This window comes from Etheostoma spectabile, chromosome 3, assembly GCF_008692095.1.
Source record: "Etheostoma spectabile isolate EspeVRDwgs_2016 chromosome 3, UIUC_Espe_1.0, whole genome shotgun sequence".
In the NCBI taxonomy this organism is placed as follows: Eukaryota; Metazoa; Chordata; class Actinopteri; order Perciformes; family Percidae; genus Etheostoma; species Etheostoma spectabile.
In genome coordinates this window covers 5,064,273-5,073,006 of record NC_045735.1, presented here as the reverse complement: position 1 = coordinate 5,073,006, position 8,734 = coordinate 5,064,273, and the positions used below count along the sequence as shown (strand labels likewise).

General features: G+C 41.2%; 1 protein-coding gene across 3 annotated transcripts in view; it reads right to left on the bottom strand.

The window, feature by feature from the left end:
- The window catches only part of LOC116674847 (unconventional myosin-Ic), a 66,593-nt gene that overhangs the window by 36,368 nt on the left and 21,491 nt on the right, over positions 1 to 8,734 (bottom strand). The gene's annotated exons all lie outside the window — the stretch shown is intronic.

The window sequence follows — 8,734 nt, the reverse complement described above, 5'->3', positions numbered from 1 at the left end:
CCCCCCCCCCCCCCCACGATTTACAAGCTAAAGCAAAAACCAGACAAGCAGCCAAGAGTACCACTGTCATAAATACAGCTCTTAATGCTTACTCCATATTGCTCATACACACACACACAAAATGATGCATGCATGCACACACAGGGACTTATCATCATTAGTCCAATATCATTACAGGCAATGTAATTACTCCGGACCAGTGCTGCACACGCGCACACGCGCACACACACACACACACACGCACACACACACGCACACACACACACACACCAACTTGCAGCATCAAAGACCTCAGCGGTCTAATGCATTTGCTTGTTAACACTAATAACAACTGACATCTTACAGGCAATGGGGGTGTGTTGCTGAGAACAAAGACAAGTTTCCACTATAGTTGCTGGACTTATACATAGACATATATGAGGGATAGTTGGAAGCCTGATGTCTGTTTAATTTAGTTTCTGTTGAAGTGAGAATGCCATTTGAACTTGGGCATCCCCAACTAAAAGGGATAGATATCCATTTTGGGCAATACACGTATAAGCTTTCTTACCAAGAGTTAGATGATAAGATAGATACCCCTCTCATATCTGTCAATCTTCACACATTTTCGGATTTAAAAATGTACGCCCGAAAGAGATCTCAAGAGTTCCTGATGCTGGACAGTAGGGCATTCTATGGTGGAAGAGGCATCAAAGAGCAAAGCAGCAGCAGGAAAGCCAGCGTTTATAGGCCTCATTAGGATGACTCCTTCCTTCCTGCTGATCTAAGAGAATAGGCCCATAAATCCAAAAATGTGGCGCTTGCTGGTACTTTATATTCCACGTCTTTAGGTCCATTTTAGATGTCTTAATCTTTTGCCAACACACACCTGAAAAAAAGAGCACTGTGCAGAAGGGGTTTTACTAGGGGCGGTAATCTCTGGACACCTCACGATTTGATTGTAAACTATTTAACGATGCATTCCAATGCAACAATTTTTTAATGTACATTTTAAAAATATACATATAAATCTGAGTTTGTTACATTTTGATATTACAGTATGCAGTATTTGTCACACACAAGTTGTAATGAAATATTTTGTCTACTGAGGTTTTTCCCTCTGCTTAAGCCTTACACATGATTGTGAAAGTCACCTTCTCTCGCAGTGATCTTCCATGTCAGAGGCTCAGTCATGTTTAAAGGTGGAGAATTGGCTTCTTAGAACATGAAACACGAGGTGGTCAGATTTAATGTGATAAAGTAGATGAACAGCCTATATGTGTTTTGCCTAATTATTTTATGTACTGTATGTCTTGTTCGATCATGTGTGTATATATAAAATTTCAATTCTTTGTACTTTTGGCCCATTTTGTGTGTGTTATTGTCCATTATTCCATCCTCTTTCAGTCACTCAGTTTTCTGACTTGTAAATGTCTGGAGACCGCAAGTTTTAAATAAAAATAAACACCTTTTATTCTCTCTTTTAAAAAAAAAAATTGATTATTAACTTATCATAATCGAGTATCAAATCGTTTTTTGACTTATCGATTTTTTTCCCCACCTCTAGTTTTTATCATGATAGGTGTAATAATGATAAAAGAGGAGCTGATGGAAAGGTAGAGAGTAGAGTTTTGAAAAGTTGGAAATGAGGAAAAAAAGTACCAGTAAACGTGGGAATATACGAGTGCAGGTAAACGTAGAGGCAGAGAATGGGTTTAATCTCTCTTGTTTCAGATATTTGAACAGCATGTAGCCAGGTTGGTTCAGTGGTAGAGCAGGCGCACATGAACTGAGAGGTTTACGCCTCGACGTAGAGGTCCAGGGTTTGAATTTAACCTGTGACGATTTCCTGCATGTCATGTCAAAACATAATCTTTAAAATCTGATATTTGAACAGCCGTCACCTGTCCTCATCGGCTCACAGAGCTCAGGTGAAGTCAAGGTCACTCTATAAATGCTTCTATTCAGCTCCTCCACTCAGACCAAAAAAAAGAAAACATCCTTCAAGGAGTTTTTGGTTAGCACCAAGGTTCTTTACAAAAGAGTAACTTGAGTAAAAGAACCCAGTTTTAATTTCACAGCAGCCCCAACCACCGAGCTATGAAGAATCAAATAAAAGTGAAGTGGAGGGCAATTAGACCTTTTTTTTCCACGGCAGACATTTTGACATGTCACAGTAGGAAAAGCACAGGTGTATTCAAAACCATTAAAGAAAAATGAAAAAATAGGGCAAGTTTTAAACGTGTTTTTAGTCTTTAAACATGTTCAAAATGTCTACCAAAGTGACTACCCATATGCAGTGATTCCTTCCGAGTGAACACAGTGAGTCTGACTGCCCCTAATAGCAGCAAAAAGCTTCACTGGACTCATTCACAGACAGAGAGCAGGTGTAACTTCTCTGTCTGTCTCTATCTGTTATCAAAGAAGTACTATTGGGACAATGTAGGAGAGAACACACACACACACAACACACACACACACACACACACACACACACACACACACACACACACACACACACACACACACACACACACACACACACCACACACACACACCCCACACCACAACACACACACACACACACACACACACACACACACACACACACACACACACACACACACACACACACACTTCTTGTTCACAATGCCCTCTACTGGTCACCCCCTTCTAAATGAAACTCAATAAGGAGCCATTAGGTTTTTGCTGAGGCAGACATTTAAATGCCTGATAATAACCCCCATCTCCATCTCCCTGCATGCTCACAGCGAGTGACCTATAGAAAAATCACACACTTTGTACAGGACTTAGCAGTGTCCGTGTCAGAGATTAAACTCTGTACTTCTCCTTTGATTCCCCCCCCTTTCTCTTTCTCTTCCTTGCCAATATAATCAGAGCCCCTGCTGCAGGAATCTGAATAATGTTTTCCAGACTCGTTCTCTCTCTCTCTTCCTTTCTGTTTGTGTCTCTCTCTCACCACTGTGTGAGAATATACTTGACAGACGGCAGAAAACAGGCAAAGCTACATGATTAGATAGAGGGTTGCAGTTGTTAAAAAACGCAACATGTCAACTAGATTCATCTGTTCATTTTCTGATTTTCTTGGCAAGTGTGCAGACTGTAAAGGTGTGTTCCTGAGTGTGTGTGTGTTTCTGCAGGCTCATGCTGAGGCAGCATATGTGTGCAGATTTAGAAGAAGGAGGGGCTGTATCTGACCACCAGTATCTCGTGCAGCTGTCAGACTTTAACCCTTTCTTATCCCACTTCTGTATTACTTACATCCAAAGTTGACCCTTTAGGGTTAAGTAGGCGTTACATAGATTGAAAACTGAATTTATTAACACCAAAAGTATGAGGCACAAAAATAAATTATTATCAGCCTATTGATCCACTGGTATCAGATTTGAGCCTTTGTCCTCTCCTCCCACATACTGCCTGGCAGCCCCTCCTGCCTACACACACCAGCTGAAGCTGCAATACAGCTTATTCATTCTGTCTTTTATAGCTCTGAAGCTATAAATGATATGACATAAAAGCACTATGAGAGGTATAAAGCCATAGAAACAATACAAACATTGTTTTGTATCTGCCGTTTGGCCAGCAGAAGAGTTTTACAACTACAGGCTCTGATGCCATATGCAACCTTTTGGCAAGCAGCACCAAAGCAGGTGCAACAACATGTGTTATTCCATCCTATTCAAAGCACAGCCTATGTTGATGTTCTTAAATACACGCACGCGCACACATGTACGCATGCACGCACGCAGCTTTGGTAACCCCAAATTAAACATCATGTTGTTTAGATTGAGGGAAGGGAAAAAAGGCTTGAATCCCACTGACCACTTTCAGGGAAATGCATGGGACCTTGACTCCGTGGGAAATCAGAAATGGGAACTTTTTTTCTCTTTCTCTCACACACACACACACACACACACACACACACACACACACACACACACACACACACACACACCCAAACACACACACACACACACACACAACACAAAACACACACACACACACAAACACAAACCACACACCACACACACTCTCTCTCTCTCTCTCTCTCCTTAAATTCTTTTTTGCTCTCTCTTACTTCCTTTCCAGCTAAGTTTGTTCAGAGTTATCTTGGATATATATAGCAATTTTCCACTTTCTCTCCATTGCCCCTACAGTCCAGGAATAAGGCTTGGGAATGTGTCATCATGTAACATCATGCCACACTAATCTGCTATATTTATTAGAAGCTAATGCTGCTGTACTGCATTGGTGTGACTTGGCCTGTAGAAGGATCATCTGCAATATTGTCTTGTCTTGCTTGCAGCTTTAGTACAGTTAAAGTATGTGTGATATTTCCTCTCTCTAACTCCCTGCCATGTTGTCTTTGGATCATTCGTTCATTATTGGGGGGGGGGGGTTAAAATGTAACTAAAGTAAAGTGCAACTAAAAAAAGTGACGTCTACAGCAGCTGCTCCGTGTAAATAAAAGACAACTGGTTGCATTGTGGGGGCACCCACAATGCAACCAGCCACAACATCTATTTCCAACTCCAACACTATGACAGCACCCTGGACATGTTCAATTCAATGAGGTTAAACTCTGAGCCCACACTAATGACTCATGTGCACCAAATATTGCTCAATAAAGTTGGGCTAAGAGAACACATTGCTCACAGACTGAATACAGAAGATTTCCCCATTTTAATATGTGCATCATACTAATGCTAGATTTGGTGTACATGCTGAGTGTGTTCTTTCTCCATTTAACAAAAGAGGAGCCAGTAGGAACAAATTCTTTAAATACTACGGACGCATGACCTTTCACTTATATTAGTATTAGGCTATGGTATTGGTTGCTCTTACACCAGGTAGATATTGGTCTTTCAGTAGACATTAGGGATGCACTGACCGGATACGCCTGATCGTTAGTGGCACAGATACTGACCTTATTAAGTAGAATGTGTCTGTGTTTTTTTTTTGCATAAGGACACACATGCTGCGTTAGAGATGTGACGGACCTCCTGACATCAGTTTCATGCTATTTCACTGATCTACAGTTGGTAGCAGTAATGTGCCAACGAAGGCAGTAAAAAGACTCCAAGCAACACATTGACGAAAACAATGCACAATTTAAAATACAAAAAACTACTACTAAGTAACAACCACTGCAAAGGTTTTATAAGCAAGGAAAGGCACTCAACACGTTTTATAAGCCTCAAGGATACACATAAGAAACACTTTAGAAATAACTGGGTTTCAGCAAAAAGCACTAGTGCCTTGTTAAACTCATAATAATAAAATTGGATTTTTATGGGTAGTGGGAATTTGTATAAAAACAATAAACGTTAAAGACACTATCTATCCTAAAATACAGATTGCTATAAGCAGCATCAACTTAAAATCTGTATCAACCTTCAAAATCTTATATCAGTGAAAGCCTAGAGTTCTAGGGCCAAAGCTCTAACATGGCTAACTATTGAGATGTCAGTGCTGTACTGTTGCACAATGTTGAACACACCCTTCATCCCAAGGTTGCACAGGTTCATTTTCAGCCTGTAAAGGTTTCATGAGACTGATGAATCCTAGGCGTAAACTGGGATGCCAATATATACTCGGCTATGACATCAGTACTGCAATATGAGACCAGTACGTGTTGCTATACAACACTATAAACCAAAATCATTAATGGTGTCAGGAGGATTAGCCTGGGATGGAACAATAAGTATACTGAATGCTAAAATATGTAGAAGGGTGTTTGAAATATATCAACCAATCCTCCCCTCTACAGTGATGTCCAAGGTGTTCCCTGCCATTATGAGGTTGGGTTGCAGCACCCAAGCCGTTTTGGGCAGCACCTAAGTCAAATGAATGCAACTTAAAGACTTTTCTCAGATCTAATGATTGCAGTTGGGTTCTTTAGCAAGTTTTGTCTTGAAGCTTTTTGAGTGTTATCTGTTATCTGCTCTAGCTTTTCCAACATTTTAGACACACATATGGGAATAATAACCAAAACGATGTAAAAAAGAGACGCAAAACTAACACCTTAGTCTCCCTCAATGCAAGGGAAAACACAGTTGTCCTCTATAAGGACACTGACAGTAAAGTACAATCCATATGATGACTCCACCCGTCTCTATTACAACATGATCAACAATCATTTTACATATCATGTAAAACCTTAGTCCCAGTAGGCAGACTTACACTATAGCGGGCTTTCAACCAAAAGCAATATGTCTACTCCTCTAAGTTCAGTTATAAGTTATTTTAAAGGGACACACCTAGTTTTGGGGAATGTTGGCTTCTTTTGGCAACTTAGCTGTTATGTGTCGAAATATTGTCCAATGATCTACCAAGCACGCTTGTCCCCGGTAGATCAAACTTAACCATACTGAATGAAAGTTTTGTGCATCCCCCTACGCATTACAAAGCATCAGGTCACAGGTTACACACGCTCGATGGTGTTTAAGCCCCCAACGTCGACTTCCGAGCAGCAACCTCTGACTTCAAGGCACCTAACCCTAACCCTTGCCTAATCCTGGTGCCTCCCAGGCAGCACTGCCTGTAAACGTTGAGGGCTTAAAACATCAAACACTGTTACACACAGTCATCTCCTTCATAAATGTCTTTCTCTGACTGTTTTGGTTTATGGATACTTGACATTAGCCTAACAAAGCCAACCTTGTAATCAGTGGTAATACAAGTTTTTACAATAGCTTTAACAGCACTATTGCATGAACCTTTGGACTGTCTTTGTCATGGAATAAAACTGTCAATGTGAGCTGTGAGAGAAAAGCCAGAGATGGATTATACCTTAACCCTTGGCTACAAATCAAAGAATAAAGAAAATACAAAGTGTCTTAAAGTGCCCCTTTGAACCGTTAAAAGCCTGCTCAAAGTCACTGTAAATCTGCACATAATCCCCACCAACCTAAACACACTCATGCAAACAAGGTCCTGACTATTCCACCATCATCTGCCTTCACCTTTCACTTTCCCGCTCTTCCTCTCACCTTTCCCATTTTTTCAGTTTCACCCTCACACATTGGTACAAGATATCAACAATCTCTTGCTTTAGTCCTGTCTTCTTATCACCCAAACTGGATGGTTCATTTCCAATATTTAAACTAATTAAATGTCAAGAGGGCATGGAGGGAGAGAGGGAGGGATTCAGGACTGACAAAAGGGATGAGGGACCAAGGAGATTTAGACCCAAAAAAAAGAAAAGAGAAAAAACAAATGGCAGAGCAGGGCGGCTGTGATGTCAGAGTGAAAGAATGCAAGCCGTGTGGGCGGCAAACAAGAGTCGGGGAACAGAGACGTGAGGGCAGAAGAGAGAGAGTGAAATACGGTGAAACAGAAGTATCAAAAAAGAGGATGAGAGGCAGGAAGTTGATGACAGATGGTGAAGTGTCACAGTAACAACAAAAGATATATATAGATATTAAATGAGGGTGCATGACTGTGAGTGTGTGCATGTGTGTGGTTTTTTGACATAACCAGCGGCCCGTCAACTTATGGTGGCCCAGCACTAAATATTGACACAAGGGAGTTCCCTGGGGCCAGTCAAACACACTCTCTCTCTCACACACTCTCTCAGAGTTCTGGGTTAACTGAATCACCACTGTGTGGGTGGTGCTGTGTGTGTGGTGTGGTGTGTGTGTGTGTGTGTGTGGGTGTGTGTGGGGTGGTGTGTGTGTGTAGATGTGAGAAATTAAGTTATTAGGGAAACTGGGCTATAGTCTTTTTTTTCTTTCTCATTCACACACACCACACACACACACACACACACACACACACACACACACACACACAAAGTATGGAGTCACTCCCTGTCCTTCACACACATACACACCCACTTTTCCACTGGGGGCAGCACTTTTGTCATGCAGGCATTTCCTTAAGTGTCCAGCATCTTCTATAAAGGCAGAATCCTAGGCTGAGTAGAGTAGGCGGTTGAATCTTTCTGTGAGGAAGCTGGTACTAGCAGCTCTTCTACAGAATCTTCAGACTAATTATAACTTTGGATATGAGGCTCCAAACACAAAACACTGCTTTTAACTTAACACCCTATTTTAAACTTGGGGTTTTTGTAGAGCGGGTGTTGTCAACGTGATACAGGCACTGTATGAGGTCAACAAGTTTGACACTTCACGGTGAGTTTGTAGTACAGAAGCAGTTCTATATAGTCATCTACACTGTCTAATGGACCTTTTACACAGAAAACATTTTTGACATCTCACAGTAGGATAAGCAGGAGCGTAAGTAATCAAATAAATGACGGCTGAATTCCATTTGGCTGCTTCAGTTGTTTCTCCTGGTATTGTGCATCCTGACTCGCTGTCATGGTTTACGAAATAGAACAACTGAGAAGAACTAACAAACACTCACGCTGCACAGCATGATTGCTTTTACAACTTAGTTTTTCTACTCATTATGTTAGTTAGTAACTTCCTATTACTTGAACTGACATCCATTGACTAACTTATCTGTTTTGTAATCTAACTTTAAACCAAAGTCTAAGCCTTAAACTAACCCTCTTACCAATAGCGGGGGCTGCCAGGAAGTCTCTATTTCTTAATGTTCTTGACTGATGACAAAGACACATACTCCACTCTCCCACAGTCAACAGGCCCTCCCAGTCAATAGGGCAGGTGGTGACTTGCTGAGAAAGAACTCAAAACACTCGGAACATTCTACCTCTCCAACCCCTATTCCCACCCTTCTCTACCTCACTGCATAATTCTCTCTCTCT